At 46.3% G+C, this 25768-nt stretch overlaps 2 long non-coding RNA genes and 1 pseudogene across 4 annotated transcripts; 1 reads left to right on the top strand and 2 right to left on the bottom strand.

Moving 5' to 3' along the window:
• Positions 1 to 1220: 1220 nt before the first annotated feature.
• On the bottom strand, positions 1221 to 3412 carry LOC120677191. Of its 2 annotated transcripts, XR_005676227.1 has the most exons (3): positions 2864 to 3412; positions 2246 to 2742; positions 1221 to 1661 (listed from the first exon to the last, which is right to left on the bottom strand). It is a non-coding gene; the product is annotated as an uncharacterized LOC120677191 (long non-coding RNA). The 2 variants fall into 2 exon arrangements; XR_005676226.1 differs by having other exon boundaries at positions 1221 to 2742.
• Positions 3413 to 14321: 10909 nt separating this feature from the next.
• On the bottom strand, positions 14322 to 23618 carry LOC120677147 (annotated as a pseudogene). Its single transcript, XR_005676214.1, has 24 exons — positions 23456 to 23618; positions 22848 to 22986; positions 22693 to 22764; positions 22493 to 22564; positions 21721 to 21792; positions 21565 to 21636; positions 21394 to 21465; positions 21223 to 21294; positions 21055 to 21126; positions 20833 to 20904; positions 20681 to 20752; positions 19856 to 19927; positions 19706 to 19771; positions 18840 to 18905; positions 18709 to 18747; positions 18545 to 18603; positions 17775 to 18155; positions 17493 to 17688; positions 17117 to 17284; positions 16707 to 16825; positions 16403 to 16613; positions 16072 to 16306; positions 15475 to 15625; positions 14322 to 14912 (listed from the first exon to the last, which is right to left on the bottom strand). The product of XR_005676214.1 is annotated as a probable LRR receptor-like serine/threonine-protein kinase At1g07650 (transcript).
• On the top strand, positions 21786 to 24227 carry LOC120677180. The gene is made up of 3 exons (XR_005676225.1): positions 21786 to 22584; positions 22664 to 23199; positions 23288 to 24227. It is a non-coding gene; the product is annotated as an uncharacterized LOC120677180 (long non-coding RNA).
• The last annotated feature ends 1541 nt before the right edge of the window (positions 24228 to 25768 follow it).

Here is a 25768-nt window from a genome sequence, read left to right as displayed (position 1 = left end):
TCCACCGTATCTTTCATATTGGATCCATCCTGTGTGATGATGAATATTCACTAAATAAAACTCTTATTTATTATTTTTTAAAATATGATATTATTTAGTAGACATTTTATGAACATATAAAAACCTTATTTACTAGATTTGAAAACATGTGCGCACGGCACATGCACATTACTAGTATATATAATTTTCCTCATTTATTTGAATGGCCAAAGTAAAGGCCAATATATAACCAGACATGAAGTCATTGTACTTGTCTAACCAATGAGATCTTGGTTAGTTTTAGGCAGCTGCTGGGCACCTGGGTACTTGCCAACCACAAACAGCAGAGTACTCCACTGCCTATCTGTGTGTTGATTATCGTGATTAAACACCATCTTAATCAAAACAACTATATAGCTTCGTATGAATTTTTATATAATTAGTTTGTATTCCAACTTTTGATACAAAGTACATCTATGGATGCATTATGTATGTATGTTCCAACTTTGAAAAAAAATTTAGCGATCGAAATGCTTGTTTGACTCGTTCCAAATCGTATTGATTATTTGACTGACTTCATGGGACGACTGGAGCTGAACTAGTGATTTGCGCGCGCCCATGCGCGCGATAAAAAGCAAGGTTTATATCAACAATTTGTAAACATGGAAGATGAAATAGACAAATCCATTAAAAAATGGCTACACATATATTACAAAGCATGATGGTATGCAGTAGAGCAATTTTTCGATTTTTCTGTAAAGGACTAATCCATGAGAACTATAATCAATAACAACAGAGCCATATAAATTCTGCAGATGTAAAACTACTTGAAATGTGCCTTGTTCATAGGCAGTTGCCTCTGTTGATTCCGCTCACGCCCAAAAGAAAAGTTATCTCGTGCAGAAATCGGTACCATTTAAATCACAGAAAAAGGTATGCATATATTTTTTTTGTGATCATATTTGGTTTCGAAATGGATGGGAAAATTATATGATGTAAAATGAGAATAATTGATTTCTACGGGCGTGGATATTTTGCAAGTCTATCTGATGCTTGCATTAAATATAGGATGAATGTGTCTTGGTTATGACATGATTTATGCATAGAAGGCAGATGTCACAGGCTCACAGCATATTATACAGGTTGCAGGTAAAAAGTTTCTAAACTGTTGGTAGCAAAAAAAAGTAGAATCAAAGTAGGAAAGTCTCGCTGCCATCATGTCACTAAGTGATCCGGTGGTATGCCAATGGATTGTTTGATTATCAAAAGAAAACATTCTCAATTGATATTTCAGAGGTCCAAGAGCAGTAGAAAAAAAAGATATGCTTTGTGATGCATCTCATAGCTACCTGGTATTTCTAAACTGCTACAAAAGTTATTCCTGCCAAATGATATCTTTGCATGGTATCTTTCTTTGAATCACGTCTAAATGTTGAGGCTATTTGTTCCTCTGTTTTCTTTCCCTTTTCCTTGCTTGCTGTTTATGGGGGAACAAACAATCATCCTAGAAACACACACATTAGAACATCTTCACTTGTGGCCAGCTTTTCTAATCATACACCAAAAGGCGAAGGAAAGATGGTTGGTTATATGGTTTGATCTGTTGCCAGTCTCAAGCATTCAAATAGCATCTGGAGTTCTGAACTTGAACACACTCAAACTCCTCTACCTCCGCTTCATTTCTGAACATCGAAGACAAAGGATGAGCATAGCAAGTAGGGTCTTCAAATGTACCTATTCTGTTTTCCTTTTTGCTGAACTCCATATACAGTAGCTTTTCATAAAGCAAAATCGTATCTTACAAATGAAAAAGGTAGAATATATATGCATAAAACAAAAGCACTGCCCCTACAGGGACCTGGTTTGTTGAACTAATAATCCGTCACAAATAAAATAAAATAAAATAAAAGAAAGATATTCTTGGGCCAACTCAAAAGAAGCAAAGAGGCCGAGTATATATACTCTTGCACTATATTTTGAGCCAACAAAATAGAGTATTAACTATATACATATTTACTTTCGATTTTCAAATGAAAAGAGACAGGTCATGAACATATAGTGTGGCGTGGGGAGAAAATTGTAAAAGTATATAAGTTCGATCAGATGATGTAGTGTGATTGAAATAGCTATAGGTAAGCAGTTTAGAATAATCTATATGCAGTACTTCTAATCGACATATATAGGAGCATCATGTCCAAGGTACTTTCATATTGCTAAAGTTACTGCTTCATAAATAAAATTCATGTTCTTGAGCTATCATTGTTACCTTAGGCAAGGCATGTAGCCTGATGCCTCTTCATCAAGTAGGACTCCTTGTCAGCTGCAGTTGTAGTCAATTTCATTCTTATTTTTGCAGAAACCTGAGCATCCGTATTTGGCTGGCCAGTATTGCAGAGGCAAACCATCAAACAAATTGTGTGGCTCCATGGCATGGCACAAGGCCACATCTCATAAGCAAATCATCAAGCACATGGTGTGCATCTCCAATAGATAACAGGACGAGCCACTTGAAAGCAACGGGTGATAGAATTGGATAGGATGCAGCAGCTGCATCGCATGCCTTGGCAGTGAGACGTGCTGTCCCCATTCGTGAGCTGCATTGCCGTAGCGTAGCCCCGCCTTCTCCGGTGAGCCATCCCTGCCAGTAAGCTTTGCCTCTGTGATGCAGCATAACCCCGCCGGTGAGCTGCGATGCTACATCAGCTGTTGGCTAGCGCAAGGGTCCCATACCAAGCAGAAAACGTGCGAGGCGAGAACGTTGATCTGCAGTGCAGAGGGGATGGGCACAGTGAATAGATTAAATGGATAAAATGGATTAATGGAGGGAATCCAACAATGTCAGATTGAGATGATGCAGTGAGAAGAAGCACCCCGGAAGCTCTACCATTAAGGGAGAGGTGGCTCGGGCTTGGCGGGTGCCGGGAAAGACGACAAACCGTCGGAGCGGAGGCACCGAGGTGGCAAGGTTGGACGGCGCCGCTGCATACGGGGCTGAGAGGAGCGGTGCGCTGCGAGGAAGGCAGCCACGAGGAGAGGAGCGATGTGTTTATGTTTTGGCAGCTGAACGGCCCCGCCGGCTGCGTCGTGATACCGGAGCTGGCACTGTCACCGGTGAGCCGCTTCGTCTGAAAACCGCCGGCTCCCGGAGGAGGTGCCGCATGGTGGAGGCCGGCGCAACGCGGCGGAACGCAGCAAATCGCAAAGAGCAGAAAGCAATTCCAACCTCAACGATATAGGCGACAGAGAAGAGCAAAGACGGAGACGACGAAAAGCAAGAAAAACAAACGAGAGCGAAAGAGATTCAACGCGAGCGGCGGCCACGAAGAGGCACGCAGCGACGGCAGCATAGCAGCGGCATGGCACGCGGCGTTCCAAAGGCTGGGGACACGTCGGCGCAGAAGTCAGGCAGGCAGCTGCGTGGACGGCGAGACGAATTCAGCCGGGCGACGGAAATCGCAGTGCGAGACGCCGCAAGCCACACGACTAACATCGCAAGGCCAGCGAATTTCGGGCGACGTGGCCGGGCTGCCCACGCGCCTCCCCCGACACGAATGTAATCGGAGATCCGATCCTCGCCCACCCTCCTGATTCCTGAAGAAAAGAATCCAACCCTATAGGAGCAAGGCTAATAATTTAGGCTATTGTTGGCCGCAAAACTCTTTGCAGCTCATCTCAACCCACTTGTATAGCGGTTTAGTTCCCTATTATTAATATATGACACACTTGTCTATCTCATAAACTTTCTTGATTCTTGTGTTAAAGCTGGCTGCAAGCTTACAACCCTCTCTCTCCACCTCATCATTCAGTCTGTTTGTAGTCTATCATAATACTTGCTCTTATGTGACTGAATTCTTGCACGCACGGAAATGCTAGTCTAGGAAGATGGTGAATGATACTCCCTCCGTTTCAAATTATAAGTCATTCAAAGAATCTTGGAGAGTCAAAGTTTTTCAAATTTGATCAAATTTATATGACAAAATAATAACATTTATGATACCAATTCAGTATCATTAGATTCTTTGTTAGCTATATTTTTATAGTGCACCTATTTGATGTTATAAATCTTTATATTTTTCTCTATAATTTTGGTCAAATTTTAAGATAATTTGATTCTTCAAGATTTTTAGAATAACTTATAATTTAGAACGGAGGGAGTATTTGCTTAGCTATTTGGATGGTGGTCTTCGAAATAAAAGGTTATTCCAGATGGTAGTGGGAGGTTGACATCATCACATGAGGCAGCAGGTCATAACCGGATGGACGGTATAAGAGAAGATAAAAACAAGTCGTCCATGTGGCGTCCTTGCGGCCGGGTACCGGCGGAGCCAGAGCAAATTGAAGAATTGTATTAGTCTTGTGGGAAAATTGAGTTGTAGGTGTATATATGATGAAAAATTAAATTAAATTATTATTTTTACAAATAAATTACTCCCCTCAATTATAGCTAAAGTCTAGATAACTTCTAAACTATAACTTGGTTCAATTTATCTCTAAACTATGCATGTTAGTTTATTTCACCCCTTCATACAATTTGTCTTTTTCTCCTTAAAAAAATTGAATTTTAATTTCAAATTTCGCAGGTAGTAGCGTACATCACGATTGCATATTAAAAAGTTTTTATATAATTTTTGTTGTTGTTTTTCATATAATATTTAACTCCAATTATTAATTTATTATTAAATATCCTAACCTATCAAAATAATGATAAAAATTATGATGTACTTTTTAGCATGTGTATGACATGTACTATCATCCTGTAAAATTTCAACTGAAAACTCCATTTGGAGAAATGAAAAAAAACAAATTGTATTACGAGTAATTTGAACTAACTGGCATAATTTAGGAGGTAAATTAGATCAAATTATAGTTCATGGGGTTACGTAGGCTTTGGCTATAGTTGAGGAGAATAATTTATTTTTTTTCCTTTTACAAAATTTCATGGGCCTGATTACAACCTAGCTTCGCCCGGTGGTGATGGAAGGCGGGAAATCTCTCGCTCTTGTCGTGAACAAAATATTTGATCCTTGCGCACGGGAGGTTGAAGAAAACATGAGGGACGCCCGATCCAAATTTAACGGTTCTCCACTATCGACTAAGCGATAGCTAAATGAATGCACTATCAGTACCTAGTATCATAGTGGATTTAACAAATCTGACTAGAAGTTGTAAGATGTTAGGACTTGGTCCAAATTAGAAAATGTTTTTTTTGCGAAATACAGTACAGACACATACGCTCACAAACGCACGCACATGTACTCTTATGAATACACGTTCGCAATCCTACCTCTATTTATAGAATCTTCGAGATTGACGAAGTCACCACTGACACTTTGCTATTGACAGGCACGTGACCTACCACTAAAAAATAGTGTCGGTTTAATCCTAAAGTCAATCCGAAAAATTACGAGCACCAGTGCCGAGTTGAGTACTCCAATCCTGGTGGGCTAGTTCCACAGGGTTAGAGGACTCACAAATGTGTGAGCGGGGAAAATGAGACGGGGCTCAGGAAATTCAATTTCCGTCTCGTTCGCACGGGTTGCGTAGGATCCACCCCTGCCAGCACCTAGGATGCCGGCGGCAGTAGCGGTAAGAGCCAAATATCCCGATCCCCAAGTTCTTCGCTTTGTCGGGCGATCCGTGCTGTCGTAGACTCGTAGTCGAGGTCTCTGGGTGCTTGCGTCTCGGCATTTCTGGGCCTCGTGCGAACTAGCGATCCCTGTCTGGGAGGGGGTTTGGGCGGCGCAATGAGGTGTTTGTTGAAATGCCTGCGTGGACTGTGCCCTTTTCCCCTCTGCTAGTTCTGGCTTGGACCGCGGAGAAGCATCAGTACTAACTGAACATTGGTCCTGGCCGCCTGCAGGCTGCAGTGTCCATCACAGAAGTACATCCGGTAATGCATCAGGATGCCATTTTGATCCGTAGACCTTCCACCTCCACGCAGCATTGCCGCGGCAGGCTTTCACCCATTTGTGGTGACTTGTTCCCTGCTTGCATGGTTTGATTTGGGCATTGCAGTGATGAATGGCCGGGGATCTACATGTTTTGGACATGTTTGATTTCCAAGTCTGACATGATATCTGTATGCATAATTTGTGTGGATGCTGTCTGGTATGGCTCTTGTTGTTTTGGCCCTAACCTATTCTGAATGTGTTTTGTGCTTGCAGATCAGTTATCTGGATGACAGGTACTGAGGTACAGAGTTCACAAGGACACGATTGACCTCTGTGTCCTGCAGCGCAAGTCCCTTGGCTGGACTTCAGTGCAGGCAAATAATTTGTCTCAGTCACTGCATGGTGTGGATCTTGTGATCACTGTTTTGGTGGTGACGGCACTCTTCTACTGTTCTACAAACTAGCCACTTCTTGGACATTTCAATTCCTTTTTGGGGTTTCCATTCAGATCCTACTTGTCCGAAGGAGGCAACTAGTGTTTTTTCTTGACTGACAAGACCTATGGCTTGAAACCAAGGAGATGCAGTATGCTGGTTGTACGAGCGCAATAATTATGCCTGATTAGGTCTAGTTATAAGTTTGTAGCTCTTGTGCAGGTTGACCAGTTAACTGATGAATTTGATGTGAAGAAAAGCATATGAATCTTTCTGCAGCTACTGCAGGAAACTTTGAACAGTTTATTTTATCTCCATGCTGTTATTAGTTTTGGTGAATTTGAACAACCTTTCTTGAAACTTCAAGCTTATCGTACTTCTTTATAGAACTGTATCATTAGTGATTTTTGTAGTTCCCAGTTTTCATTTCTACTAAACTTTCCATATTCTCAGATCCTTGGTGCAATGCTTGATGGCAGTAGGTGTCCTAAGTAGCTGTAAAGGATTGGTGAAATTATATAGAACTCAGGTACCAATTTATGCTCTGAATGATTGGTGGCACACCACTGTCCAGTAAGTGTTGCACGTCTCATTTAGGTATTTTGTTTGAGCTTCCTCATAATTTGAATTTCTTGTGATCAATTCTGAATTTCTGATTAGTATTATTGTAGGAAAGTAGGATGCATATAATGTGGTCGATGTATTGCATTGAGCTCCTTGGGCGGTATATATATAGAGTACAGAGTCTTGGGGGTAAGGCACCTCCCCGATACATATGGCAGTCCGGGATTACATATCCTAATCTACCAAATAAACTCTAACATCCCTCCGCAGTCATAGCAGTAGCAACACGAATGGACAGACTGGAGAACAATGGAGATATCCCCCCTAGTCGGAACGCCGGTGCGAATGCTTCGACTAGAGTAGCTCATGCAGATGATAGCCCCTTAGTGCTGAAGTAGCCGAGGTCGAGGTGGATGTGGTCGAAGCCGTGGAGGAGGGCGCGGGTCCGAAGCGTCGTCGACGCGCCCGAGTACACAAGATCAGCAGCTTCTGGCCGAGGACAGCAGCAGGATGGTGAGCAACGGATGGCGATGGTAGACCAGGGCAGCTGAAAAGCGCACGAGGGTCTTCCTTCAGCAACATCGGCGGCGGTGTCCACGCAAGAATGGCAACAGGCGTGGATTTGGATCAGGCACCAGCTTGACGAGGACCAGTAGTGGATGGCGCCACCGCTTGAAGAGGCGGCGACACCGGCGAGGGTGGCTTGATCACGAGCGGCGTCGCTGCAGCCTAGAGGGCGCAACAACAACTTCGTTCTCGGGAGTGTCGCCGACGGAGCGAAGACGAACGGCAGGGCGACGCAATCCCGATCACTGATCGGGTAAAGAAGAAAATCAGCAGCAGCTGACGAACCTTGGGGGTACAATCTAGGGTACCCCTAGCACTGCTCCCTCCATCGTCCCTTATCTCCTTCCCCCAGTCAAGGACAGGGAAAGGGAAAAATCAAACGGGGAGAGGAGGAGAGGCCGTCCCTCCCAGACTCCATGGCGGGGCACCGCCCGCCCTCAAGGATGCGGGGCTCGTGCTTAGGTTGGAAGGACCCAGCAGCAGGGCGCCGGCGGTGAGGGGGAGCGTCGGTGCTCTGGTGGATCGGGAGTCATCGGCGGCGAGCAGCAGGGGGTAGCGAGATGGGGCGGCACCCCATGGCGGCGCGACCCGCCAACAACGGCGGTGAAGCGACGCGGTGGAGGTGCGTGGACGCCAGGTCGGGGCGAGGTTGACCCGAGCAGCCTGTCTAGACGATGGATCTTGACGGAGGGCGTCCTCAGCAACCTGGTGACTCCAACATGCAGCGGTAGGCGCATGGGAGGAGATGATGGGGAAGGCGCGACGAGGCAGCTGACGAGATTGAATCACCATGGCAGGTAGGTGCATTTGCTCTTCTTGACCACGACGGGTGCGGTGGATCAGAGGGATCCACCGCGCATCCTATGAGGGCGCTGCCCCCGGCGGATATCGATCTCCCCGGGGGCGGTGCGACGGCAGTGGAAGTGAAAGCCTAGGTCGAAAGCCTAACTCGTGATACCATGTAGGAAAATAGGATGCGCATAATGTGGTCGATGTATTGCATTGAGCCCCTTGGGCGGTATATATATATATGGAGTACAGAGACTTGGGGGATAAGACAGCTCCCCGATACATATGGCAGTCCGGGATTACATATCCTAACCTACCAAATATACTCTAACAATTATCATCTCATTAAAAGAAACAACAAGGGACAGACCTTGCACTTAATTAATTGTATTCAATTGGTCCGAAGGTCTCACTCTGAACAGCTGCTGTGTCAACTACTACCATGCTATCCCATGGAGTGTTATGATGGATAAGTCTTTAATGTTGGTCTTTGTGGTCCCTTTACCCCTGCAGCATAGTCCTTAGCATCTTGGACTGCAGGACAGCAGTTAGTGTCCTCTCTAGAACAACAGTTAGACTAGTGTTAGACTATCATTATTGGCTTTGTTTGCTGCCCAGCAGCCTGCTGTATATATATGTGGCCAGGGCGGAGGTGGAAGCAGAGGCGGCGGAGGATGCAGCGCGTGCGGCGGAGGTCGAGGTTGAGACCTTGCGCGACAGTCTCAGCGGCTCCATCGCCGGCGACACCATCGCCGACGGGGACCTTGAGGAGTTAGAGAGGGAGAGAGCGCGGGAGCGGACCGCGCGGTGGGCAGCAGCCCACCCCGGCGGCGGCGGCGGCCTGGAGGGCGGCGCGCCCGGCGACGGTCCAGGGGCCCGCGCGCCTAGCGGCGGCCTGGACGGCGGCGCGCTCGGCGGCGGCCTGGAGGGCGGCATGCCCGGCGACGGTCCAGAGGGCCGCGCACCCGGCGGCGGAGGCCGCGCCCCTGGCGACGGCGCGCAGGGCGGAGGCGGCGCCCCTGGCTGGGGTGCGCGCGGCGGTGCCCCCGGCTACCACGGCCTCTAGGCGTTGGTCAGGGACGTCGGTCCCGGCGGTGGGTGGCCCACCCTCACCAAGACCAACTACGTCGAGTGGGCCGCAGTCATGGAGGTGAAGCTCCAGGTGCGGCATATGTGGGAGGCAGTCCGGTACGGCGACGTCCACTACGATGAGGATCGACGGGCGCTGGATGCTCTCATCGCAGCAGCCCCGCTCGAGATGCAGTTCACGCTTTCCAAGAAGCGAACTGCCAAGGAGGCCTGGGACTCCATCGCTGCGGCACGTATCGGCAGCGACCGCGCCCGCAAGACCACTCTCCAGGCACTTCGCAAGGAGTGGGAGAACCTGGACTTCAAGCCAGGTGAGGATGTTGATGACTTCGCCCTCCGTCTCAACACTCTGCTGCAGAAGGTGGTGCAGTTCGGCGACGACACCTACGACGAGGAGAGAGCCGTCGAGAAGCTCTTCCGCTGCGTCCCCGAGAGGTACAGGCAGACCGCTCGCTCGATCGAGTCTCTGCTGGACCTCTCCACCATGACGATCGAGGAGGCGATAGGTCGCCTCAAGGTCGTCGACAGCGACGAGGCACAGCCTCCCTCGGGAGGCATCTCCATCGGTGGGAAACTCCACCTTACTCAGGAGCAGTGGGAGGCTCGGCGCGGTGACAGGAGGAGGGGGAGCCCTCTTCCTTGACTGGTGGCCGCAAGCGCGGCAAGCCGCGAAAGGGGCGCGGAGGTGCCCAAGCCGGGGCACGAGGGAGCGCCGAGGGTGGCGCCCGCGGAGATGCTCAGGGCGGCGGCGCCGATAGGCCCAAGGCGGCACGAGACGACGCCTGCCACAACTGTGGCAGGCCCGGCCACTGGGCCAGGGACTACCCGCAGCGGAGGCGTGGGGCCAAGCCCACGTCGCGGAGGCCCAGCCGGATGACCAGTCGGCTCTGTTCCTACTCCACGGAGACATGGAGCCGCATCCGGCGGCACCGCCTGCCACCGCTCTACTCCACCTTGGCAAGCCGCGTGCCCTCCTCCTCGGCAACGGCTCCGATGACGACAGGGTCGATGGCTGGTACCTCGACTCTGGCGCCACGCACCACATGACCGGGCGGCGGGAGTTCTTCTCCGACCTGGACGTCGACGTAGGTAGCTCCGTCAGGTTCGGGGACTCCTCCGCCGTGGAGATCAAGGGCGTGGGCTCCGTGATCTTCACCGCCAAGTCCGGAGAGCACCGGATGCTCACCGGAGTCTACTACATCCCGGCGCTGCGGAACTCCATCATTAGCCTTGGGCAGCTCGATGAGAGTGGCTCCCGCGTGGTGATCGACAGCGGGGTCCTCCGCATCTGGGACTACCGTCGCCAGCTTCTCGCCAGGGTGGTTCGAGGGAAGAACCGCCTCTACATCCTCCACGTCGGGGTGGCCCAGCCTCTTTGTCTTGCAGCTCGCAGGGACGACGAGGCATGGCAGTGGCACTAGCGCTTTGGGCACCTCCACTTTGAGGCCCTGAAGCGGCTCGGCGCCAAGGAGATGGTGCGAGGCCTCCCATGCCTCGACCACGTGGAGCAGCTCTGCGACGTCTGCGTGCTGACGAAGTAGAAGCGGCACTCCTTCCCCCAGCAGGCGAGCTTCCGAGCCAAGGAGCAGCTCGAGCTTGTACACGGGGACTTGTGTGGCTCGGTGACACCGGTCACACCAGGAGGACGGCGCTACTTCCTGCTGCTCGTCGACGACCTCTCCCGCTTCATGTGGGTGATGATCCTCGGCAGCAAGGGAGAGGCTGCGGACGCCATCAGGCGTGCTCAGGCTGCTGCGGAGGCGGAGAGCGGCCGCAAGTTGCGCGTGCTGCGCACCGACAACGGCGGCGAGTTCACGGCGTACTGCGCGGATGAGGGCATCCAGCGCCACTACTCCGCGCCGTACAGCCCGCAGCAGAACGGCGTCGTCGAGCGGCGCAACCAGACGGTTGTGGGGATGGCCCGGGCCCTCCTTAAGCAGAGGGGGATGCCGGCTGTCTTCTGGGGAAAGGCGGTGGTGACGGCCGTCTACATCCTCAACCGCTCGCCCACCAAGGCACTCGACAACATGATGCCGTATGAGGCTTGGCATGGGCGTAAGCCGGCGGTCTCCCACCTGCGGGTCTTCGGCTGCCTCGCATTCGCCAAGGAGCTTGGCCACATCGGCAAGCTCGACGACAGGAGCACTCCGGGAGTGTTCATCGGCTACGCAGAGGGTTCGAATGCCTACCGCATTCTCGACCCGGAGACACAGCGTGTGCGCACGGCGCGCGACGTTGTGTTCGACGAAGGGCGAGGATGGGCGTGGGACAAGGCGGTGGACGACGGCTCGGCTCTGACGTACGACGACTTCACCATCGAGTACGTCCACTTCGAGCGAGTTGGGGGAGGAGGCAGCTCTTCTTCACCGAGCGTGCCTACCCCGGTACCCGAGCCTCCACCGACTCCGGCACTCGCCACACCGGCGGCACCACGCCCTTCAGCTACGACTCCGGCTGCGCCGAGTTCCTCGGCTGCACCACCACAGTCGGCGACGCCGCGCACTCCAGTACCGATAGCCACTCCTCCGGGCACGTCTACTTCGACATCTGCTCGTGCGAGCCGTTGCGGTACCGTACGATGGAGGACCTTCTCGGTGATCAGCCGGTGCCGGGACTAGTGCCTCACGACCTGGAGGCGCAGTGGCACCTCGCGTGCAACGACGGCGAGCCTCGGTCTTTCGCAGAGGCCGAGGGACACGCGGCATGGCATGCCGCGATGCAGTCGGAGATGGACGCGGTTGAGAAGAACCGCACTTGGGAGCTTGATGACCTCCCTTGTGGTCACCGCGCGATCACCCTTAAGTGGGTGTTCAAGCTGAAGAGGGATGAAGCCGGCACCGTCGTCAAGCACAAGGCTCGCCTGGTGGCACGAGGTTTCGTGCAGCAGGAGGGGATCGACTTCGACGATGCCTTCGCTCCCGTGGCACGGATGGAGTCCGTGCGACTTCTCCTTGCGCTGGCTGCCCCGGAGGGCTGGCGCATCCATCACATGGACGTCAAGTCGGCGTTTCTCAACGGCGACTTGAGGGAGGAGGTCTACGTGCACCAGCTGCCGGGGTTTGCGATCCCTGGCAAGGAGGGCAAGGTGCTACGCCTACGCAAGGCCCTCTATGGCTTGCGGCAGGCCCCGAGGGCGTGGAACGCCAAGCTGGACTCCACGCTCAAGGGGATGGGCTTCGAGCAAAGCCCGCACGAGGCGGCCATCTACCGGCGGGGCAATGGCGGAAATGCCCTGCTGGTGGGTGTCTACGTCGACGACTTGGTGATCACCGGCACCAAGGATACGGAGGTGGTGGCATTCAAGGAGGAGATGAAGGTCACCTTCCAGATAAGCGACCTGGGGCCTCTCTCCTTCTACCTGGGGATCGAGGTGCACCAGGACGACTCCGGGATCACACTTCGACAGACCGCCTACGCCAAGCGCATCGTCGAGCTCGCTGGGCTCACCGACTGCAGCCCAGCTCTCACTCCGATTGAGGAGAGGCTGAAGCTGAGCCATGACAGCACGGTAGAGGAGGTGGACGCTACTCAGTACCGGTGCCTTGTGGGGAGCCTCCGCTACCTCGCCCACACACGGCCGGACTTGGCGTTCTCCGTCGGCTACGTTAGTCGGTTCATGCAGCGACCGACGACGGAGCACCAGCAGGCCGTGAAAAGGATCATCCGCTATGTTGCGGGGACTCTCGACCACGGTCTCCACTACCCGAGGTGCCCTGGAGCGGCACACTTCGTCAGGTGCAGCGACAGCGACCACGCCGGCGACATCGACACCAGCAAGAGCACGAGCAGGATCCTCTTCTTCCTCGGCAAGTGCCTCATTAGCTGGCAGTCGGTCAAGCAGCAGGTGGTGGCCTTGTCCAGCTGCGAGGCCGAGTACATAGCGGCCTCCACCACGTTGACTCAGGTGCTCTGGCTCGCTCGACTGCTTGGTGATCTACTCGGCAGAGACACTGGAGCAGTGGAGCTCAGGGTGGACAGCAAGTCCGCTCTGGCCTTGGCGAAGAACCCCGTTTTCCACGAACAGAGTAAGCACATCCGGGTGAGGTATCACTTCATCCGAGGCTGCTTGGAGGAAGGAAGCATCAAGGCGAGCTACATCAACACCAAGGATCAGCTTGCGGATCTGCTCACCAAGCCCCTTGGGAGGATCAAGTTCCTTGAGCTTTGCTCCAGGACTGGGATGGTCCAATCTTCCCACAAGACGACGCACAAGACTTAGGGGGAGAATGATGGATAAGTCTTTGCTGTTGGTCTTTGTAGTCCCTTGTACCTCTGCAGCATCTTGTAGTCCTTAGCATCTTGGACTGCAAGCATCTCTTGTACCCCTGCATCATCTTGGACTGCAGGACAACAGTTAGTGTCCTCTCTAGGACAGCAGTTAGACTAGTGTTAGACTAGCATTATTGGCTTTGTTTGCTGCCTAGCAGCCTGCTGTATATATATATGTGGCCACCCCTCTCGTTGGAAGGCATGGCACTGTGAGTGTGAATGAAGAAAAACCTAGAAAACTTCCCCAACTTGAGTGTCATCCTCTCAGCTCAATGAGAGTGAAAATTGAGCTGCTAACATGTTATGCCATAATTAAGCTGTGAGCTTCAGTATATACTAAGGGAGCCCATTTTGACAACAAACCACTATTGCATGGTTTAGGTTCAGTTAAGCAAGAGCAACACATGCTTGCCGTCTGGTAGAACCAAGTGGGTGCTGTGTATGTTGATGGTTGACATGCAGTGCATGGTATTTAGAATAGGGACACACTTGAAATATCCTTGCTCCAACTCTAAAAGTTGTCTTGCCATAACATTTGCTAAAGAAGGCACCTGACTAGTGAAATAACAATATTTTTTAATGATGCTTATTGACTTGGTATGATGTTTGAAGTGAGCTGAGTTATTGAGTACCTAACTAGTAATTAACTACAAACGGATGGAGATTTAATGAGAAATTTATAATCTAATTTTGAAAACAAAAGCAAAAGGGTCAGAGCTCAGAGAACAGAAGGAACTTCTAGTGCTGCATCATGGTCATCATTCATTACCTTAATATTCCCATGGAATCTGAAGCAGAGACAGCTAAAATGCTTCAAACGTACCAGAATTAAACGATTTTATGCTAAATTATTGCTACTTGATATTTACATTGCACTGTTGATACTTGATAAGTTGATATAATCATACTGGCATATCCCTAATAGTTCTTACATGTACACCTGGTTTATGATGCACATCATCTTCATCTAACTTATCAATGGTCTCAGGCTACCATCTATATCTATGGTTGATGGTTCATTAGTGTCATTATACGAAGCTTCTGCTGTCAGGCTCTGGCTCTCACTTGGGTTTTGCCAAAAGTTCCGGCGTACACCACTTGAGCTCAGGCTATTTGCTGCAAGGCTGAGGTCTGACAGCAAGGGCTGGAGAGGGGTGTGGCCCTCAAGCAGGCTAACAACTTTCGACATCTTTGGTCTGAGTGTAGGCGCCGCAGTTGTGCATAGCAGGGCAACATTCAACACCAGGAGTGCCTCTTCTGTTGAGTAATTAGATCCTAGATCTGATTCTACCAATTCTAGGAGAGTTCCTCTCTCATGTAGAACACAAGCCTGAAACACATTTAAGAGTCGCGATTAGCTTACAACTCAAGGTGTGTAAATCTAAAATATTTTTTGGTTTGAAAATTTTTCTAAACAAAATGAGAACTGGTAGGGTTTAGCATGCTGACATAACCCAGTTTCTTTCAGTTTTGCAGAAACTAGGTACTGTTTCCTCTATTGCTTGAGAGGTAAAATCATAACATTGAACGCTGTGTGGGATGGTAAGAATCTCATTTTTCTTTAGGACCAATTAAGTTAGAATTTTAATGTATGGTAGGAATTCATGTATGGCCAGTGGAAGTTTGGTTAGTATGGAAAAAAGATGGGATGCAGGGATCAGGATTGAACTGATGTTCCTGTTTAAGTAATATGATTTTTTTAAATGCGCTCACATATTAAACATCCTAGGGTTAAATGAAAACTGATCATGTCCCTGGGCATCTAATATTTATAACACTAATGATTGTCTGGGAGTCCATAATTGCTTTGGATGCAAGGTGATCACGTAGGAAGTCCCCATCCAAAATGGCCCAAAAGGCTCTTTATGAATGGATGAAGGTTCAAGAATTACCCAATCTAGAAGATAAACAAAGTCTTCCTTCGGCCTGTAGTTTGTGTTACTTTTTCCACTGACAACTTCCAAAGCAACAACACCAAAACTGTATACATCAGCTTTGTCTGTTAAATAACCACGCATAGCATACTCAGGAGCCATGTATCCGCTGCATGAATACAGAACAATCAAGTCAGCTGTAGAATGCAGTCCAACAGACTTACTTATAAATGCACAGAAAAGTGTTATCCACATAAGAACTGATTACTAACATTAAGGGTCTTCATTCAAGGGAACTGTCAATATGCTGCTAATTGCATTTTTTTTAAATTTATTTCTGTTTATATGCAGCAATGACACCTCCCATATACATGTAGTTTTTCTCTAGATCTTAGCTGATGATTTTATATTTCTGTGTTTCTCCAGTGGTTAGGCTCAATGTTTTCAGTGTTCATTAGGTTTTCGGTATTCTTCATTAGGTTAAATGTTGCAATGCTCACTGTTACCATTCCTTATAACTACCTTTCCTTCAAAAGCTTCTTATCTATAGCCTTGTGGTCAATCGGATGTGTGGATCTAATTCTAAGAAGAAGAGTATGGAAGAAAAACTCTTACATTGTTCCAGCTACTTTTGTGCTTATGTGGGTGTGATCGTCTTCATTAAGCTTTGCTAGCCCAAAATCTGAAATCTTAGCATTCAAATCTTTGTCAAGCAGTATATTGCTGGCCTTGATATCTCGGTGCACAATCCTTATTGCGGATTCCTCATGCAGATATGCTAGACCTCTTGCTATCCCAAGGCAAATCTTGTATCTTGTTGGCCAATCCAGTCTCAGTCTGTATTGTTCAACTGGACCCAGTATTAACAGTCCATAGAAAGAGTCTGAGTTCTAACATGTAGCATAAGTGTAAACAGGATAAATGTAGAAGCAGGGGGTCTTTTTACCGAAAAGAGCTCGTGCAAGGCAATTGTTTTCCATATACTCATAAACCAGTGACAGCTGGTTTCCTTCTGTACAACAGCCATAAAGTTTGACAAGGTTAGGATGCTGGAGTGCAGATACCATGCCTATCTCATTCACAAATTCCCGGTTCCCTTGTTTAGACCTTGATGATAACTGCTTGACAGCGATGATGGTGCCATCGGATAATAAACCCTGTTGAATCAGTGAAGGCAGTTCGAGTAAGAGTTGTATTTTAGCAGTTTTGATGTCTGCATAATTTATGTGTGGGAAGCAATGCTGACTGACCTTGTAAACTGAACCAAAGCCACCTTCACCAATCTTGTTAGCTGCATCGAAGTTCCTAGTTGCCGCTTTGATTTGACGCAAAGTGAAGGAGCCAATTTGCAGGTCAAGAGCTCTGAGTTCTAAAGAAAGTGTTTAGATGCAGTCACTAACATAGATAAGGATGATTTTTCTTTGTTTTCATAATAATATGCAAAGCTTTAGTATCCTGACTTAATTGATTTTGTTGGGAAAATGGTATATGGGGTTTCTGTTTATTTTGTTCCACCGTATTATCTTGCAATTCCAGTGCAGCTCAGCAGTAATAGTGCTCCAGCATGTGGACCACATTTTACCAAAAAGTGAAGTTGGTTACCAGTTTGTTAAATAGCATACAATTTGAAATGAGTGGAATGAGAAAATAACCACAGTACCTTTATCCATCAAACTCCTTTTCCGCTTCTTAATACAATAAATGCCAACAATTAGAGTTGTGAATATTGATATAGTTGGGATTCCAATCACTAAAGCAATGGATGCCCTTGAACTCCTTTTGCTATCTCGAGTTGCTGGAGGTTCAACAGCCAGCGGAATCTGGAAATCTGAACATGATCAACATAAACCACAACTGTCGGATCATTATGCTGGTAAATAACATCTTTCTTTTAAAACTATAATCTGCACAGCTCTCACTACACAAGAAGTTCAATATTGTGTCCCAGCTCATGGTAATTAGTGGAACAGAATATTCAAAATTGAAAAATCCAGGGTATGATATTGCAGAAAATCTATATGGAACAGAAAACACACTTGGAGTTACTGATATTGCAGATATCAGAGGGCCATAAGAACCTCTATATGGAATGCCTGTTGTCCCTCTTCCTGCCCAATAGAACTGAATCTCTAGAGTATGATTTGTGACATGTGTTTGGAAAGTCTTGATAACTGGTTTTCCAGCTGCACCAGAGAACTGCTCAATATTGAAATTCTCGAGCACCATTCTTCCCTGAGGGTAGAAAGCCTATTGTTAGTATCACTGCTAACAAAAAGAAAATGTTACAATAAAAAGGAAACAGCAAACATCTAGTTTACCTGTATGAACACGTTGAATCTTCTTTTGCCAAGGCTACAATATGTGGTGTCATTTGTGAAAACAAATTTCAGCAAAGTGGAGATTAACTGTGTAGCTCCCACTTAACATGCAAAGCCCATAATATGTGAGCAAAAGAGGAGAAAGACGGGCTTTAGTGTACAACTCTGAATTGGGCACGGTCAATTTTGATGCACTTGTTGCAATGTAGTTGTCGTCATTTATGTTGTCGTCCATAAAATTCCCAGTGCTGCTGAATGCCCAGTTTGAGCCTGGGGTTACATACAGCAATGAAGCCCCTTTGGGTGTTGTGTCAGCTTCATATTTAATTCCATTGATAGTTGCTTCTTTGTCACCACAATTAATATACAATGAAGATCGATCTGTGAAGATGTGTAGGTAAACGTTCCTTTTAGATCCAGCTACAACTAGAAGAAAACTAGCTACAACCTGAGCTTTATGTAAATGAAAACCAATGTACTCTGTGGGAAGTAGCCCCATATTACCAGTAGGCAGTTATTGATTTTAATGTGTGTGTGTACTTACTTCGACTTTACCATTTTGATTAACAATCCAACAAGCAACAGCATGCAGTTTGTAACTTGTTCGAAGTTCCTTAATCACTATCAGCGCTACCATTGTCTGTCATAATTACAAGCCATATGGAATGCATGTAAACGAGCCATTTCTATGTTTCTCTACAGGAGTGCATTATGGTATACCGTTGCTTTAGAACTAATTATGAAGCAACACTCAAAGCGAGTCAACTTACATTGCCCATTCGAAGCAACACACGGGAAATTCCTCTTTAAGCATGGCTGAACACTATTTCTGCAAATAAGGCAAATGTGAAATTAGAAATTTTTATTATGTCTAAACAGGTCCATTGGTATAAAATTTTTTAATGTATTGATGCAACAAGCTAAAGAATCTTACAAACTGTTCATTTCAGGTGAATAGCTCTCCACCAGATTGCTGCAATAGAAGGATCCACAGGAAAAGGTTATGTATTTTCATAAGGATTCTGAAAGGCAAGAAATTTGGTTACCATGCCAAAGGTTTCTTACACACTCCCTGGAAGGCATTGGCTCGGTCCTGAATTCCCCACTGTGAAGTTATTGAAAGATATGTCTCTGCGTAGGATTGTTTTTCGTTATATTGGATTGTACTTAGTGGAAGTTTGACTTCTAAGTTCAATAATGACAGTCATACGTATACTGAACAATGTTTCTCTATTCAGCCACCAGTTACACAAGAGTGGAGGTAGGAAGATAACTCACTGACCGGAATCAATGTTCAGTATCACAAACACCGTGGATTCATTTAAAAATTAGAAAGCATTTCATTAGTTGGCTACAATCTTGTATAAAGAACGGTAATTTGGCAATTGGCAGGGGTGGAGCTAGTGCACCCCCTTGGTCTGAAAATTTTCAGGAGCTCCCATGTGATAGAATCCTTAAGTAGCTAGGTACTATGCACATATAATTATGCTTTTTATGGATCAAATTTCCTTTACTTGGTTCTTGTCTCTCACAAATACTTTATATTATTTGCTGTGTCGCTTCCCATGTCTATGATATCACAAATAATTTCAAGCTGAGGTTAAAAAAATTCCCTCGCCTGCCTACACGCCAAAACACATGGAAATAGGTCCCGGCTCACCCCGGCCCGCTCTCACACGGGTTATGGCCCGCTCTCACACGGGTTACGGTATGGGTTACGACGCCCCTGTGTAAGGGTGGGGCAGGGGTTCGAGGGTTTTCTTGACCTATGTGAGAGGTCTTCTTCTTACATTAATGCTCGGGGGTCGGCTTGCCCCTCGCAGGCCGAGTTTTTTAGTTTGTCTCTCCCTTTGCAAGTTTTCATGGATATCTGTAGGTATCAACTCGTGGTGGTGGACTTTCTATCTTCTATAAAATAGACAGAAACTTACGCGATCTTGTTTCTTCTCAATATCCATCCAGGTATGTTCCCAGTGAGTGAATTTCCCGTCAGATATCTGTATGACAATTTTGGTAGCATTCAAGAAAGGAGCAAAAGGGAATGCCATCTTTATTCAATTTATGAAAAAGCCGCAACTTACATGTAATCTACACCTCGCATGTTAGCAAAAGAAGGTGGTATTTCTCCACTTAGTTTATTAAAACTCAGATCTCTGCGTAGACAATGTTGATAATAAAATGTGCGAATAAACATTTAGAACTTCTGTAAATTGTATCTTTCTTATTATGTGCGTAGTATTTACGAAAAATGCTTACAAACAGTTTAAAAAAAGAAAAAGTCCGATTTACACCCCCGAACTATCGCAAAAGTCTGATTTTCAACCTTTAACTACAAAATCTGATAACATAGACCATCCAACTGTCGAAACCGGACAAATTTGGCTCTTACCATAGTTTCGAAGGTGGTTTTATATTTTTTTTAAAAAAATAAAAATTCTAATTAGATCTAAAAAATAAAAAAATTTATTTTAAATCAAAAAATTATGAAACTAGTAGCAAAAATTTTCTAAAAATGTAACCTATCTATTATTGCTCTATTCGAATCTTAGTTATTCAAAACAATAGGCATGACTACAAACAACCAAATATTATGAACATAAAAATTGGATCTAAATAACTAACAAGTATTATGCCAATAGATATGTTATATTTTTAGAAAACTTTATAGCCATTTCGTATTTTTTTATTTAAAATGAATTACTTATGAATTTTTTAGTTTAAATTTGAGTATTTTTAATTCTCATAAAATGGAAAATCATATTCGAACCACCTAAGGGGCCAAATTTGCCCGGTTTCAATAGTTGGATAGCCTCTATTATCTGGTTTCGTAGTTGAAGGTTGAAAACTGGACTTTTGCGATAGTTTGAGGGTGTAAACCGAACTTTTTTTCTTAAAAAAATGCTTACAGATGCTTAAGAGTTGTCCATGAGCCAATATAAGATGGGATGCTTCCACTGATGGAACATTTCCTAAGTACCCTAGATTTCAGAAAAAAAAAATGTATCACATGAAAGCCAACACAAGATGACCTTGAAAACTCAGCAAACAAAAAACTTACAATGTTTTCATGGATTGCATTCCACTTAAATCAGGTAAAGCTGATCCACTCCCTCTAAGATCACTAATTCTCCTGTTTGCCAAAGTAACACCACAACCATGATTTAGTGAAAACTAATCATACCTTCTTTTGGTGGTATTGTAAGGACTTATACCCAGTAAGTGATTAACATAATATATGCAAAATTATGAGAAAAAAATCCAAACATTTTTGCTCACATACAGATCGTAAAGGTTTGTCAATTCTGATAGGCTTAAGGGAATAGGCCCTTGCAACAAAGATCCTTCGATTTGCCTGCACCACGGGGAGTTACATCTCATTAAAGAAGATACCTATCTGTAGTACTTCTGTGCATACAAAATGTGTTCCATCACAAATTCGCTGACTCACAATTTCTCAAGTCTTTTCAATTTCCCCCAGAAATCAGGCATCCTTCCGGAAAAATTGGTGCTAGAAATCCTCCTGTTAGCAGTTTCAATAGTTAAACATTACCAAAAGACTCTTCATAGATAAACAGAGTTTGAAAATAATAACAATAAATAGATGAAGGTGTACCCTTACAAGTCAGTTAAATTACTGAACAATGAAAGAGCAGTTGGAAGGGGTCCAGTGAACTCATTGGCTGATAATATTCTGAGTTTCAGGATGAGAATGTAAGTCATTGGAAACTATATTGACCAAACTCTAGCAATAATATATCTTCTTTGGGCATGACAATACGAATACACTCACAGCTTCTGCATTCGAATGAGACCTCCAATTTCAGGAGGGATTGGCCCATGGAATTCGTTGCCTTCAATGCTCCTGCAGATTAGTTTGCTGGATATAATTTGGAGGAAACTCATAGACTAGTGAACAGAAATTGTTTTCGCCACACTTGTTACTTACAGGTTAGTCAGGGTTGTGATCTTTGTGAGAACCATGGGAAATGGCCCTGACAATCTATTTCCCATCATTGACCTGCATGACTTTGACTTCACCAGATCAACAACATGCTTTTGTGATTCTATTCTACAACGTGATTAAATTATATTATACTAGGTTTTATGCTTTCATTTGAAAATCACATTCATTTTACTGCAGTAATGGCATGGCCATGGACATCAATATCAATTATATGTGGCACAATTAGATGATCAAGAATGCATTGGCATTGATATCAATTGTATCTGGCACAGTTAGATCGTCAAGAATTTACTAGTACAACTAGACTGCAATGTGGGGGGTTATGTACTGTTGCTCATTGTTTTCTTGTGTTGAATATTGAACCTAACAATATCTGCACTTTTGGAAAAGTAGGTATAAGTGCACAATTGATGGACTAGTATTCACAAAGTTAGCTTTTGGCGTAGGGCAAAAGTCACCTAATCTTTCACAAGTTAGGGGGGGAAATGTGCTTGCGAGTGGTCTGATTTGTTGCCATCTTAGATGCTCTGTTTGCCGACACCCTAGGCCCTACACCATATTTTTTTTCGAAATACCTAGGCCCTACACCATAGACGAGACAATAACTGTTGCTTCACAAATTGCAGGAAAATCACCATCCAGTGGCATGAATCTTTCTTTCCCTAGGACTCCATGATAGCTCCACATGCTACATTTCGTTGCAATACTAGTCAAGCGAACTATGGGGGCAAGAGGAAAGTGCAAGGCCACTCACAGTCCTTGTAGCTTATTCATTCGGGCCCACTGGTCAGGCACTCCACCATGGAACAAGTTCCTGCTCAGATCTCTGCAACAAAGGAAACAAAGGTGACATTTTTCTTTCTCCACGATATTACTACATGGATCATGCCACCATTGTTCTTAACAGCCGAAGCTTCTGGTGCAGATGAATCTGACAAGATGTTGAGAACTCACAGCTGGAGAAGGTTGGGGAAGTCGGCGAAGTCAGGCGGGAGCTCGCCGGAGAAGTTCTGCTTCTCGAGGGATCTGCATAGATCGTCATGGCCTCAAAACCCCTCACGCCATTTTGTTGGCGAAAGAAGTGTGAATAAGTAAGAAGTGAAGCGTACATCTCGGTGACATAGCAGACGGTGCCGTTGGAGAAGGAGCAGTCACAGTGCACACCGGAGCCGCTGTAGTCGCAGGGACCGGCGGCGAAGTCCCAGTGCGACACGCCGAGCGCGGCCGCGATCCGGCGAAGGACACGCCCTGCAAAAGAAGATTGCAAGCACACGGTTTCAGCAGAGGAGGAGAACAGAGCGTTTGGGTTGAAGAGAGGAAGGGGAGCAAAGGGATTTCTGGTTGCAGCAACGTGCCCTGGTTTGCAGCTGTTCAGGCTCTGATCGATGAACACGTTCACAAGTGACAGATGATCGGTGAGCAGCACCCAACCAAATAGGGCACATTGCGCTGAATTCTCGGGTAAGCACTCTGAGGTTCCGTTTGCTATTTCAAAGAGCATTTTTTCCTTGGTGAAAAAAATGACTGTTTAGTGGAGATTCTTGGGCAGGTTGGGTGTTGCAGTAATCAGGCAACTCAAGACTCCCGAACAAGGTTGAAGAACATGGTGCGTGCGCAGCCAGTTCTCCCCAAACCGGTGCGGGGAGGCAAGAACTGAACCAACCAAGAAAGGACAATGCAGTAGGCAGGAGCACGAGGAGAGTCCTACAGGACTCACCTTCTGCCGGGACGAGCCTAGGAGCCGGAGGAGGAGCGGCCGCCTGAGCCCCTGCGCCATGGACGGCCTCCGCGAGCAGCAAGCCGAGGAAGAAGACCAAGCTCCAGGCACTTGGACATGGCCGCCGCCACGCCATCCCTCCCTCCCTCCCTCTAGTCCCTCCCGTCTTCCAGCCGGAGGTCAAGGCAGTGGCAGTGGATCCTGGAAAGCAGTGAGTGACTTGGCTTTCTCTCTCGGGTCTCTCCTATAAAGGCGTACGAGTCTTTTGGAGCCCTTTCCAGTATCACTATTCACTGGCGCCGGCATGTCATGGGCCCCTGCAGGCAAGCACCAGTGCAAATGCCTCACGAGTGCGCACTTGGAACTGCAGCTCTGCCTCTGCCTGTCCGGGGCGAGACCGCGAGAGAGGGACGCGTAGGGGACGCGGTGGCCGGTGGATGTCGCTCTTGTGCCGTGCTGTGCTGCCCTGGACGTTTGTGGGTGGCTGCTGGCTGCCGCTTTTGTTCCGGATGATTTCTTTCGAGTGGTTGCCTTTTGCTGCATTTCCGTTTCCTCTCCGTCGAACAAATGTCCATAGAATCGATCGAACCATTAGTCGTTTATTATATACTATATGTTCACCCTTAGCATAATTATTAGGAGGGCCACATTCTGTCAGACCATGTATGATGATTGATGAACATGCAACTTATATGGTTTTCTTGAAGACGAATATGGTATTGCTCTCGTACTTTTTATATTACCATAATCAAATTTAGTTTTTATTACTCAAGTATTTGGTCTTTCTTATAGTGAGTCCGGTAAAAATTCCCATATATCGTATTCTAATGACAGCTTCGATAATAGGACATGGAGACTACATTTTTTATTTTGCTGAAACTTCATTCTACATAATTAATTTATTTACATTACAAAAATATGAATATGGCGAAATTCAAACTGAACACCTAAAAGTGCAGTGTCCATTGAAGTTCAGCGTATATTAGGAATACAAGAAATGGTTATTTGGACGTGGACATGGTATCTTCGTCTTCTTAATACAAATATACGCAATTCTCCTTTTGCGAATTCTGAGAAAAAAAAAGGATTTTCACTATAGTTCCCATCACCCCGAAAATTAAACAACCTTATGCTTGGCACAACTATGCTACTATGCAACAGGGAAGTAATCATGGTAACAGTATCAACCTTTGATACGGTGTCAACACTCTATGAAACATCCAAACCACGATTGAAGACGGAACAAAACGGGCGAGACACCATCACGTTGCACTTGCTTCACATCATCTTTCTCCTTCTATCAGAGAAGAGAAGACCTTTTAGCTCATTTTCCAGGAATCTCTCTTTTCCAACTTTCCAGCCTGGCGGGCCCTGCCCGGCCTGGTCCAAGTCAACCGTTGACTAAAACGACGTCTACGTTGGGCCCACGTGCGATAGCCTGATCGAAGGCCATGCATGCACACATCGCTCTCTTACCATGCTGGCGGACTGGGACCGAATTCTCATAATGGATTTGGTATTTTGGACTCGATCTGGTCACACGGACGTACGATGTGCAAACAATATGGGTGTTCAGTAGTCGAGAACGGATTACGGATGGGTGTAGCATTTAACCACGCAGACAAACCTTCTTCCACACAGTAATCACCACTGCAATTTCCAAACATTAACCAGCAGGTCAGAGATTGTTCATAGAATCTAACTGCTGATATGCGCATAACGTAACAAAATCTATACAAGATGTACTTTTTTTTGTTGAGCTGTTCAGGAAAACAATCTATGTATACTCAAACAGCTAAAATAATCTGCACCCTGCGTTAGGAAAAAAGTTGAAGGAATGAATAGTTTCCGAACCATATATATATGATTCGATTCCTTTTTCGATGCTGCCATAATCAATCCAAACGGTACCTCTTGAGAAAGAATAAAGAACAAAATATGTCCCGTGAGATAAACTGATAATAAAGAAACTTTTGTTCTCCGAGCGCACCGATTTTGACTCATTCTGAACTGCATTGACAATTGTTTGACACTTATTTGGATACAAAGGAATGACTTAATATTCAAAGGAATTCAACCCTACCAGAACTCATGTCAACACTTCAAGAGAGAATTTGCTTTAGTTATTCTAAGAGTAAAGATCAGTTACAAAACCCCCATGACTTTATGGCTAGAAGCCCTTGTGTAATCTTTTTTATTTTCTTTGTTTCCTTCTTTGTCTCTTAACTTTGTTTCTTCTAAACTGTACTCCTCATTTTTACTTTTTAATATATAACCAGTAGGGGATTACCCCTCCTGTTTCATAAAAAAAAC

This window comes from Panicum virgatum, chromosome 2K, assembly GCF_016808335.1.
Source record: "Panicum virgatum strain AP13 chromosome 2K, P.virgatum_v5, whole genome shotgun sequence".
Taxonomy (NCBI): domain Eukaryota; kingdom Viridiplantae; phylum Streptophyta; class Magnoliopsida; order Poales; family Poaceae; genus Panicum; species Panicum virgatum.
This window is presented reverse-complemented; position numbering and strand designations above follow the sequence as displayed.